Below are 12,418 nucleotides of genomic sequence, written 5' to 3'. Positions count from 1 at the left end.
CCTCACTGTGCCTCAGTTTCCCCCTCTGCAACGATAAGCATAACAATGCTTATCTCATAGCTCTGTTGAGATAAGTCATGTAGAACTCAAAGAAAAGTTTCAGTCGATGTTAATGTTTTTAATATTATTATCATTATCCTTATTTACTCACTCCAGAATATTCCTTTTGTTGTTATTGTTAGGTGTCATTGAGTCAGTTCCGATTCACAGCAACCCTACGTACAAAGAACTGTCCTGCACCATCCTCATGGTCGCTGTTATGCTTGAGCCCATTGTTGCAGCCACTGTGTCACTCCATCTCGTTGAGGACGTCCCTCTTTTTCACGGACCCTCTACTTCACCAAGCATAATGTTCTTCTCTAGGGACGACTAGTCCTTCCTGATAACATGTCCAACGTACCTGAGGCAACATCTCACCGTTCTCACTTCTAATGATCATTCTGGCTGTGCTTCTTCCAAGACAGATTTGTTCATTCTTCTGGAGCCCATGGTAGATCCAATATTCCTAGCCTACACCATAATTCAAAGACATCAATTCTTCTTCGAACTTCCTTATTCAGTGTTCGGCTTCCCTATGCATATGTGGCAAATGAAAACACCATGGCTTGGGTCAGGCACACCTTAGTCCTCAAAGTGACATCTTTGCTTTTTAACACGTTAGAGAGGTCTTTTGCGATAGATTTGCAGCAGAAGTTCCTAAATACCCACAACATACACTTTAGGGATTGTAAGGAGTTTAAGAAATTTTCAGCCTAAGGAGCCCTGGTGGAACAGTGGTTAAAGTGCTCGACTGCTAACCTAAAAGCTGGTGCTTCAAATTCACTCAGCGGTTCCACGGGAGGAAGACCCGGTGATCTGTAGGAAACCCTGCGGGGCAGTTCTGCTCCATCGCGTGGGGTTGGGTCGCTATGAGTCTGAACCGACTTAATGGCACCCATCGACAACAACAAGGAGTATTAGAAACTCGCAGCCCAGGAGCATATAAGCAGTGGTTTTCTCCTCTCCTTACTCTCCATGTACCCATATAAAATGGGGTCAAAGGAAAAGGATCAACACGTGAGCATCTCTGGCAACACCCTGCCAGAATTAGGAACGGGGAAAGAACAAGAGTCTCTTGGGGTGATTCTTTTTCCTTTTTTTTTTTTTAAGTGGGGATGGAAAACGAAATGCACTTGCAGGGCACAGGAAGAAGTGCTTTGGGGGAGCAGGAAGCATGAGTGTGGCACAGAGAGAAAAGGCTAGAAGCGAAGGTAGAAGCTGCAAAGTCTTGGTGAGAAGACAGCAGAAAAAGAATGACACAGAAAGGAGTTTTCTGAGGTGTGTGGAGTGGCAAAGCTTGCAGAATCTCAGAGTTAGGACACAGAGGAAAGGAGCAAAGAGGAATTTAATAAGCATTGCCCTCCTCTTAATAGTCTTCCAGAAAGGCAAATAAAGGCTACAATTAATCTCACCAGAAGCTGGGCTATTATTTTTGAAGATCAACCAATACCAAACTGGACCACATGAGTCTCTGGTTTCATATGGGTTATAATAATTGCCCATTAATGGGTAGCATGAGTGCAGTTAAAAAAAAAAATCAGCATGAGTGCAGTTAGGCTCCCCCAAACCTAAAAGTGACTAACCCACACACAATTCAACACGCTTTACTCAAAACTCCCAAATTGGTTTATTTTTCTTTCGATGACCCAGCTTAAAAAAAAAAAAAAAAAACTTCTTTGATAACTGTCAAAAACAATAAAAACTCCTGACCATTTACAATACCTTAGGAAAAAAGAAATAAACAGACTGTCCAGATAGAAGCTGAAAAAAAAAAAAAAAAAAAAACAGCGTTAAGCTTCTGCTAGAAATAGGAGCATTTCAGCCAGAAGAAAATTCCTGGTTGTGTCCAGAACAGTCTATTACCTGCATATTATACTGTTGGTATTACTGGGGGGAGATGCCTCCTGACTGACTGATGTGTTATTATCTCTTATAGTTGAATTATCTCGGAAATGCCAAGCATTATAATAAGTACTGCTTTTGTCTGACAACAAAGCTGAGCTTTATTTTGTCTGGATGGCACATAAGGGAATGTATCAACTTGATTTCAAGTACTCACTCCTTAATCATTCATCCCATTAATGGGGAGACACCTCTGAGGCCTTATCCCTCCACCCCACCACACACGTGCACGCGCACATGCATACACACATTCTCTCTCTCTCTCTCTGGTAGCTGATGGTCTTATCTCAAGCTTCAATGAGAAAATGGAAGCATTTAAATAGGAATTTCCCCTCCCACGCCCACCACATCTACCAGCCACCCTGGATCTGTGTCTTCAACCTGGATGTGTCCCTGTCCCTAATCCTGACAGGGCCAGCCCCTTGTCTACTCAGGCTCTTGTCTTCCCAGTGGATTTCCTCTTGCAAGTTTCTGCTGCTTCTCCTGTATCATCGATGCCTCTCCTTCTCCTGGATCATTCCAATCAGAAAAGAAATTTGCTCTAGTATCTCTCTTCTTAAGAAAAAAAGAAGGCAGCCCTCTGTTCATCTCTTCCTTCTTTCCATAGCACTTTACAACAAAACTCTTGGGCAAGTGTGGGCTGACTTGCTCACCGCCCCCCCATTCTTCCATCATCCCACACTCATCCAGTCACCAAGCCCCACTCCACTGAGGCTACTCCTGTCAAGGTCATCGAGATCCCATCTCATGTTACTACCTGCAACAGATACTTCTCTCTCCTATCCTCCAAGCCTCTCCCCTCATCCCACAGCCAATAAAGCAAGTCTGCTCCTACCAACACCCTGGTCCTAAACACAGCTATCTTTTGCTGAGGCCACTGTAATAACTTCCTAACTGAAATCCCTGTTTTCCTTCTTCACCTTGTACTCTGTATCCCATGTAGTAGTCAGGGATTTTGAAATAATGTAAATTGGAAAGTCACTTTTTTGCTCAATACCTTTCAGTGTGTGGCAACACACACATACACACACGTGTGTGCCCACAAATACACACAGACCCATACAGGGACATACACACACACAGAGGCATGCACACAGACACACACACTGGCACACAGACACATACAATGATACACACGTACACACACAGGTGCACACAGACACACACGTAAAGACACAGCCATGCACACTCACACACAGACATACAGTGACACATGCGTACACACAAAGACACCCATAAACACACACACTCACACACAGACATACAGTGACACACACACATGCACACTCACACACACGGACATGCCACATAGACATGCACTCACATGTGGGCACATACTGACACATACAGACATGTACATTCAGATGCAAATCAAACAGACATACATAGGCACACACATATAGACACACACATAGACAGAGACATAGATGCACACACACACACACACACATCCCCCTGCCATGACCTGAAAATCTCTATGTAATCTGATCCCTGTCAACCCCTCCAAGCCCACCTTGTCCCACACTTCACTCTCTACTCCCCAAACAAGCCAAGTGTGCTCCCCACTGAGGACCACAGCATGTGTCCCTCCTGCCTGGACTGTTCTTCCCCAAACATTTCTGTAGTTTGTACTTCCCTTCGTAGCTTAGCTTAGATATGAATTCTCTAGGAAGGTCTTCCAGCAGAAGGAGCAACTCAGCCACCCATAAGTGGCTATCTCTCTATTTTAAATGAGGGTAAAATGGGGACTCCCGAACTCGTGGCTGGCGTCTGAAGTCTTGGGCTGACTTGGCCGTCTAGAGGACTGTGTCTTTTAATGTGATGCCCTCACTCTAGGTGGTTAGGGTCAGAAGAAGAAGAGCTGCATGAACGGCCGCTGTCAGAGCAGAAGAGGAACATTGGGGAGCAGAGGTGACAATAGATTGCAACCCTACCATTGATCTTTACAGTTTGATGGCAGACAAAGGTAGGATTTGATTTTTCCCAGCAGAGGGTCATGCAGCTAAAAAGTGGTCATATATTAAAGAGTGCTGGTGGTGCAATGGTTAAGCGCTCTGCTGCTAACTGAAAAGTGGGTGGCTTGAACTCACTTAGCAACTCTGAGGGAGAAAGGTCTGGCAATCTGCTCCCTTAAAGATTGCTCTTGTTAGATGCTGTCAAGTCAGTTCCGACTCATAGCAACCCTATGTACGACAGAAGGAAACACTGTCTGGTCCTGTGCCATCCTCACAATTATGGCTATGCCTGAGCCCATCGTTGCCCTATGGGGCAGCTTTGCTCTGTCACATTGGGTTGCTATGAGTCGGAATCCATTCAGCTGCACCAAACAACAACAATGCCCATGCATTGGAAGGGTTTTCTCATAAGCGGTTTTGGCATCACTCAGGTGGCAACTCTACTAACTGCAGGGGCAGGAGGACGGGATGGTCCAACACTCAGACTTTGTGCTGGTATCGCCTTCCTTCAAAGGACAGTTTCAGAGGACCTTTGTCATGGATTGAATTGTGTTCCCTAAACATATGTGTCAACGTAGCTGGGCCATGATTCTCAGTGGTTTAGCAGTAATGTAATGAGTTAATCATCCCCCATGATGTGATCTGATGTGATCAGCCAATCAGTTGTAAGGGGATTAGAGTGGGAGGGAACACCCAGATTCATGTCATAGCCTTTATCCAATGTAATGGGAGTTTCCCTGGGGTGTGGCCTGCATCACCTTTCACCTTACAAGAGATAAAAGAAGTGAGCAGAGAGAGAAGGACCTGCCTACCACCAAGAAAGAAGAGCTAGGAGCAGAGTGTGTCCTTTGGACCTGAGGTCCCTAAGCTGAGACCCTCCTAGACCGAGGAGAGTACTGATGCCAACACACATGGAGATCTCCAAGGAAAGCCAGGCCCACAAATGTTGAAAGCAGAAGGACCTTCTCCTGGAGCCAACAAGAAAGCAAGCCTTCCCCTAGAGCCAGTGTCCTGAATTCAGACTTCTAGCCTCCTAAACTGTGAGAGAATACATTTCTGTTTGTTAAAGCCACTCACTTGTGGTATTTCTGTTATAGCAGTACTAGGTAACTAAAACAACCCCCTGATCTGGTCATTGTGGGGCTGGCTTTGTCCTCTAAGGAACTTATTATACGAATCCTGACCTAAAGCCAAGAGTCATGCATGGCCTCAGCAGCCAGGGGACCTGCAGGTTTTGATTAAAAAGGCAGGTGTATGAGCAGGTTCTGAGTTAATGAAGGTGTCATCCAGTTTACAAGGTAATAGGCAGTGAAGAGGGTAAGGCGGCAGCTGCTGGAGAACAGGCGGGTGGCGCCTGTGCCGGATTGCGGTTGGGCTCCTCGTGGGCTTCTCCAAGTCCTCAGGGACGCTGCCTTATGTAAACGCAAACTGATACTGACAGGAAGGGAAGAACGCATCACTCACACCCTCGCATCATCCGTGATTTCTCCTGCCAGACTTTCTCTTCTAAATCTCTAGGACTGCTCTAAGGAAAAGTGCTATTGGAGAATGTTAGCCGAAGGCAGGGAGAAGGCACCAGGAGTTCTCAGTTAGGACAGGGGCATCCAGTGTGTCTCTTGAGATGGGAGCATGAAAAAAAAGAAAGAAAGAAAGAAAAATACCTGATTAAAAGGAAAAAAAGAAAAGTAAAGGGAAGAGAGGGAAAAGAAGCAAAAGATATTTTCATCGTTTGCATTGCTGCTAATTTCACCACACTGCTGCTCAAAGACACGCTCTCTAAGTGACAGCTTGCCTGGGGGTCTTTGCTGCATTAAAGACATCATCCGAGAAAGGGCTGTCAGTCACTCTGAACTGAATGAGGAACCAAAGGCGACCCAGGAAGACAAGGTGCCAACCTTTCTGCAGAGTTAAGCGGGGGGCGTGCAGGAAGCCGAGCTGAGAGCACAGGATCTGGTCCCACCACCCCCGTGCGCACCCCAGGGTCAGGCCCTGCCACCTCCCAGCCTGGGAGCCCACTTCGCTTGTTACCAGAGCAACAGTGGAGCCTTCCTGCCTCCATCAGCAGAACTGCCAAGCTCCCTCCAAGAGCCTTTCCATCCTCTGGCATCCGGGGCAGCCGAACAGTTGGTGGGAGGAATTGGAGCAGGGATAAGGGCTGTCTTTTTTCAGACTGACAGCACAATTCCTTCTAAACTGCTTCTGGTGGTTTCCAAGGCTTCTTTCCTTACATTCTTAACTTTAGGGTTTGCTCACCTGCTGCTCCCCCTCCCCCAAACACACAGCTCCACAGGCAGATGGCGGTAGACCATTTAAGAAGGCTCCTTTGGACCAAGGACCTACTGCGTTCAACATCTTATACTGGATTGTTAAAGCAAAAATCATATTAAGCAAAAAATAGAAACTGAAGTTCATGTAATATAGGATTTGCAAATTGGGGTAACATTTCAACTGTTGTTGTTGTTGTTAGGTGTCTACATGTCAATTTTCAAGTCATAGTGACCCCTTGTGACAGAGTAGAACTGCCCCCAGAGGGTTTCTCAGGCTGTAATTTTTACAGAAGCAGGTTGCCAGGGCTTTCTCTGTGTAGTTGCTGGTGGGTTCAAACCACCAACTTTTCAGTTAGCAGCGAAGCACTTAACCATTGTGCCACCAGGGCTCCCTAATAATAGAAAATCATCGAAGTTTGTTAAGTACACAGTTTGCAAATCGGGGTAACGTTTCAACTAGGGAGTCAAAAATATTCTGAAGAAAGAACTTCCAAAGATTCTTATACCCTGTCTTACTGCTACCAAACCAAAAACCCATTGCCATCGATTCGATTCTGACTCCTAGAGACCCTACAAGACAGAGTAGAACTGCTCCACAGGGTTTCAAAGAGCGGCTCGTGGATTCAAACTGCTGACCTTTGGGTTAACAGCCAGTCTCTTAACCACTTCACAACCAGAGCTCTGTCTTATCACTAGTAATTGCATATTGCCATGGAAAAAGGGCAGGAATAGAACCGATAAAAACAATTTGTGGTGATGAAGGATTCCATACAGCCATGTCTTGAAGAACAAGTAAAATACCGCTGATTTCCCCTAAGACATAGCTCTAGTCTGACCTTTGGAGTCTGTTGAAACTGCACACAGGTAGTTCTTTTAAAACAGAATGATGCCCAAGGCTAGGCTACTGTTTGACTTAAAGGTAACTTTTAGAAAACCAGTATTCTCAAGGCTTAAGGTTCAAAGACCATCTCAGGGTGATAGCTTGGGTAGGTCGTCTCACCCTCCATGGAACCCAGGAATCTGGATTCTGTGAGAATCAAAACTCTGTCCCTCAGGACCCTTGAAGGGAGCAACAGACTCTTGGGCAAATACTTCCTGTTGGTCAGCACTCTGTGCCCAGCATGAAAGGACAAAGGCAAACTGAGAAGCAGGTGAAATGCAAAGCCACGTGGGGGAAACACATGCTGGTCAGTTCACTCAGCAAACATAGAGTGTTTTCTGTCTATTGTCCTTGCGAAATACCTCAAGTCTATCAACTTCTACCATCCGAGCCCAAATCTCACCACTTCCTTCAGTACCCTCTAAACGGACAGGTTTCATCAGAGTTTTCAGACTAAGAAAGACTAGGAAGAAAGGCCTGTTGATCAACTTCCGAAAATTCACCAGTGAAAAACCCTATGAACCACAACACAACATTGTCTGATATAGTGGTGGACAATGAGTCTCCTAGGTTGGGAGGCACTCAAAATACACATTAATTGCAGCAATGGACTTGAGCATACCAACAATCATAAAGATGGCGCGGGGTTGGGCAATGTTTCATTCTGTTGCACATGGGGTCACCCTGAGTCAGAGCTGACTTAATAGCAACTAACAATATCAACAAACGAATCAAGCCCTCACACTGAAAGACCACCCTTAAGTCAAACTTCAGATTCTCAGTTAACTGAGATGGTATTCTCCCTTACTGCAATAAGCATTTAAAGTCAGCTTTGTCTTATCCACATGTTGTATGGGTGACATTTGGGGAGCTGTATTTGACAGTGCAGGTGTGGGGTCCAGAGATTCCACTCCCCCAATAGAAAGACAAGCCTCAGCAAAGTCAGAGATGGGAGAGTGGACAAAGTGCTCTGTTCAGGGGCCAGTCAGCAGCTATCCTTTGATAAAAAGTAAGAGTAATTAAGAAAATGATACTAAGACAGAAGCCCAAGCCCTTAGCCTGGCATTCAAGACTCTCTATCAATCTACAGAAGAATCCTAATCAAAATGGGGGAAAATGTAGAACGGAAACTCAAATTCTCATGTAATCCAGACTCTCAGGACCCATTGAGGCTGGATGAACCCCTGAAACTATTGTCCTGAGATCATCTCAAAACCTTAAATCAAAAATATTCCCTGAAATCTTCTTTAAACCAAACAACAGTTTAGCTTAATTAGTAAAGAATGTCTGCCTTGAGGATTGTACTTTTTTAAAGAACTATCTATCTATCAACGGCACTGGGTTTATCTATATTCGATCAATTCGACAACAGCAACTAGAAAGATTAGACAGGAACCTTAGGGGTCGTGAGTTTATGTTAATGGAGGAGGAACAACTCAGAAAAGGAGGGCGAGAATGGTTGCTCTGCTTGAAGACTGTAATCAGTGTCACTGAATTGTACGTGTAGAAATGGTTGGATTGGTGTAGGTTTTGCTCTATATATTCTGAACAATAAAAAATAAATAAAGACACCCCCCCCATCAATAAGGCCGATTTTCATTTTCATTCCTTTATCTATCTCTGCCCCTCCAGTTAGACATTATATGTTTCTTTACATTCATGGGATCCCTTCAACCTTACAAATACCTTTCGCGTAAACTGTCTTTATAGATGCTTATAACAACTCTTTGAAGAGCCAGTATAGGTGAGGCTAGGCATTCATCAAGTAGACACTGACCACCAGCTGTGCACCAGGTATTGTAGGAGGCATTTGACACACATGAGATTCCCACGACAGCCTTATTTCATAGGTGTGAGATCAAGGCTCAGAGAAGTTAAGTGGTTTGCCCATAGCCATACAATTTTAAGTTGGGAATGTAAGAATTTGAACATAAATCTTAAAGTCCAAACTCTCAGCCACCAATTTATACAGGCTCCTATTTCCACCCCAGCCCTCACTCCTGCAGGTTAAATATTTAGTGAGTACAAGGCAATTGAGAAGCCCTGGTTACCAATGGTTAAATGCTCGGCTGCTAAACAAAAGGCTGTCGGCTCAAACCCACCCAGCCACTCCACAAGAGAAAGACCTGGCAACATGCTTCAGTAAAGATTACAGCCTCAGAAATCCTATGGGCAGTTCTGCTCTGTAAGGCTGGGGTAGCTATGAGTCAGAGCTGACTCAATGGCACCTAACAATAACAACACAAGGCAACTGATGTTCCCCATTGTAAGTGGAATCTACCTTTGACTCTGAGGCAAAAATGAACCCAGTCCTGCTTAGAAACTCCCACTATCACACTTGTGTGGGGTCCCTCTTTGGGAATCCATCACCTTTGAATTTTCTTGTTGTTATGGATTGATTGTGCCCCCCCCCCCCCCACCACCACCAAATTGTGTTGTAAATCGTAACCTCTATGCCTGTGGTTACAATCCCCTACGGGAATGGGTTTTCTTTGTTATGTCAATGAAGCATGACTAATGTAGGGTGTATCTTGTGTGAATCTCTTTTGAGATACAGGAGATAAAACAAGGAAGAAGAGATAGAAGGAGAGAGATGTTAAGCCACACGAAGACTGCCCAGGAGCAGAAGCTCTGAAAAGATGAGGACCTTCCTCCAGAGTAGACACAGAGAAAGTCTCCCCGAAGAGCTGGCACCCTGAATTCAGACTTCTAGCCTCCTAAACTGTGCGAAAATAAATTTCTGCTTGTGAAAGCCATCCATTTTTGGTATTTGTGTTACTGCAGCAATAGATATTGTTATTTAATGTTTCAAGTCACCCCTCACTTTTACCAAGTGGGAGTAGACAGGTGCCAGAATTGGTTCAGTACATCCGTCATGTGCCATGCCAGAGCATGATGTGAAATGGAATTGTCCCCTCAATGGTGGAACATGGTGGTTCCCAATCTAGTGCTACTCTTTGGCAAGGCCAGGAGACATTTTTGGTTGCCACAGCTGGTGGAGATGGGTGTTGGCATCTAGCTGGGAGAGGTCAGGAAGTAGCCTTTTTTGGATAGTTATCCCCATTCAGGGAAGCCCTGGTGGTGTAGTGGTTAAGTGCTACGGTTGCAAACCAAAGGGTCGGCAGTTCGAATCCGCCAGGCGCTCCTTGGAAACTCTATGGGATGGTTCTACTCTGTCCTATAGGGTCGCTATGAGTTGGAATCGACTCGACGGCACTGGGTTTTGGTTTGGTTTTATCCCCATTCAGAGGCCAATGCACGTCACTTAAGAACGTGGACTCTGGAGTTCTACTCTTGTTGTTGGGCGCCATCGAGTTGATTTCAACTCAAGGCAACCCATGTGATAGGGTGGAACTTCCCCACATGGTTTTCTAGGCTGTAATCTTTAGGGCAGCAGGTCCTCAAGCCCTTCTCCGAAGAACAGCTGGGTGGGTTCGAACAGCCAACTTTTCAGTTAGTAGCCAAGAGCTTAACCGTTGTGCCGCCAGGGCTCCTTGGAACCCTACTAAACCACACGGCTGCCGTCGAGTTGATTCTGACTCATAGTGACCCTATAAGGCAGAGTAGAACCGCCCCATAGGGTTTCCAAGGAGCAGCAGGTGGATTTGAACTGCGAACCTTTTGGTTAGCAGCCATAGCTCTTAACCACTTTCTCACCAGGGCTCCTAACTAAACCAAACCCAGTGCGGTCGAGTCGATTCCGACTCATAGCGACCCTATAGGACAGGGTAGAACTGCCCCATACAGTTTCCAAGGAGCGCCTGGAGGATTCGAACTGCCGACCCTTTGGTTAGCAGCCGTAGCACTCAACCACTACGCCACCAGGGTTTCCTGGTGAAATTTCAGCTTTGTGATTACTCACCCAGCACTTCCTTGGGCAAGCAGCTTCATCTCTGCTTCAGTTTCCTCATCCAAACAATGGGGTCAGGTGGGTAATTTCCCTGATTTCAAGAGGGATCATTGTGCAGATTACATGAGTGACTAACAAACACAGCACTTAGAATAGTACTTGTTATGAAAAGCACAACTGCAGCCAAAAACATTATAATTACCATCCCCACTGAGTGCCAGTCTTATAACATTTTTAATTCAGACAATATGGTCACTCTACTCAGATTTCCAAAAGCACAAATAAAATTGGACTTGTCTATGTTTGGCCATTCTAACCCTGAACTCAGGGGACATTTCCATTTTTCATATGTCAATGAATGAAAAGTAGTGATTTGCTTTTAATTAGCAATTTGCTTTCCTTTCCCATGTCCCTTCCCCCTCACCTACCCTTGGCCCTGAGGTCTATGGATGCAAAACCTGGGTAAACCCACTTCATTCCCCAGAATGAGCCATATAACCCCCCACTGCCAGACTCAGGAAATGAGGAAAAGTCTGGGAATAATAAAGTAATAATCATAACAATTACAACTATCATTTATTAAGTGCCTAATATATACCACATACTGAGTTAAGTGCTTTGCATTCATATTCTCATTTAATCCTCAGAGGTAGGTATTACAATAAAAAAAAACAACACTGCCTTCAAATTGATTCTGACTCTTAGTGACACCGTTGGACACAGTAAACTGCCTGATAGGGTTTCCAAGGCCTAAATCTTTACTGAAGCGGGCTGCCACATCCTTCTCCCATGGAGCAGCTGGTGGGTTTGAACCGCTGACCTTTCCGCTGACCTTTTGGTTAGCAACCTAGTGCTTTAACCACTGCACAGCCAGGGCAGGGCTTAACTTGCAGAGGAAGAAACAAGTTTAGAGAAACTACATAGTGACTTGCCCAGGATCTCACAGCCAAGAACTGGCAGAGCAGGGATTTCAACCACCCAAAAACCAAAACCTCTGCTATCGAGATGCCTAACCAAGGCTCTTTGAAACAACTGCCCCTCCCCGCCTTTTTGTTCTTTGCTTTAAGGTTTCCAAACAGCCCTGCTGAGAAATTTTTAAATGCTTCTCAACAGGAATCATGGGAATGGGTGTTTTCTAACCTTACCTCCTTAGAGACTCCTGCTACTTCACCTTTACTACCCCTTTGGAGACCCAGACAAAACCCAGTGCCCTCGAGTCGATTCTGACTCATAGCGACCCTGTAGGACAGAGTAGAACTGCCCCATAGAGTTTCCAAGGAGCGCCTGGCGGATTCAAACTGCCAACCCTTTGGTTAGCAGCTGTAGCACTTAACCACTACGCCAGGCAACCAAAATGTAAATTTCAAGCTGTCCTTGCTCCTTTGCAAAACAGATCATCTGAAATACATCCAAAGACAGCTAGTAGCTCGGATTAACATAGTGAGATCATTTACACAACTACCACCAACTTGATGTAAGTCCAGGAAAAAGCAAAGTGTTGTGATGCCACGTTACCAGTACCATC

Source organism: Elephas maximus, chromosome 12 (assembly GCF_024166365.1).
Source record: "Elephas maximus indicus isolate mEleMax1 chromosome 12, mEleMax1 primary haplotype, whole genome shotgun sequence".
Classification (NCBI taxonomy): Eukaryota; Metazoa; Chordata; class Mammalia; order Proboscidea; family Elephantidae; genus Elephas; species Elephas maximus.
The sequence above is the reverse complement of the archived record's forward strand: the minus strand, read 5'-3'. Positions refer to the sequence as shown.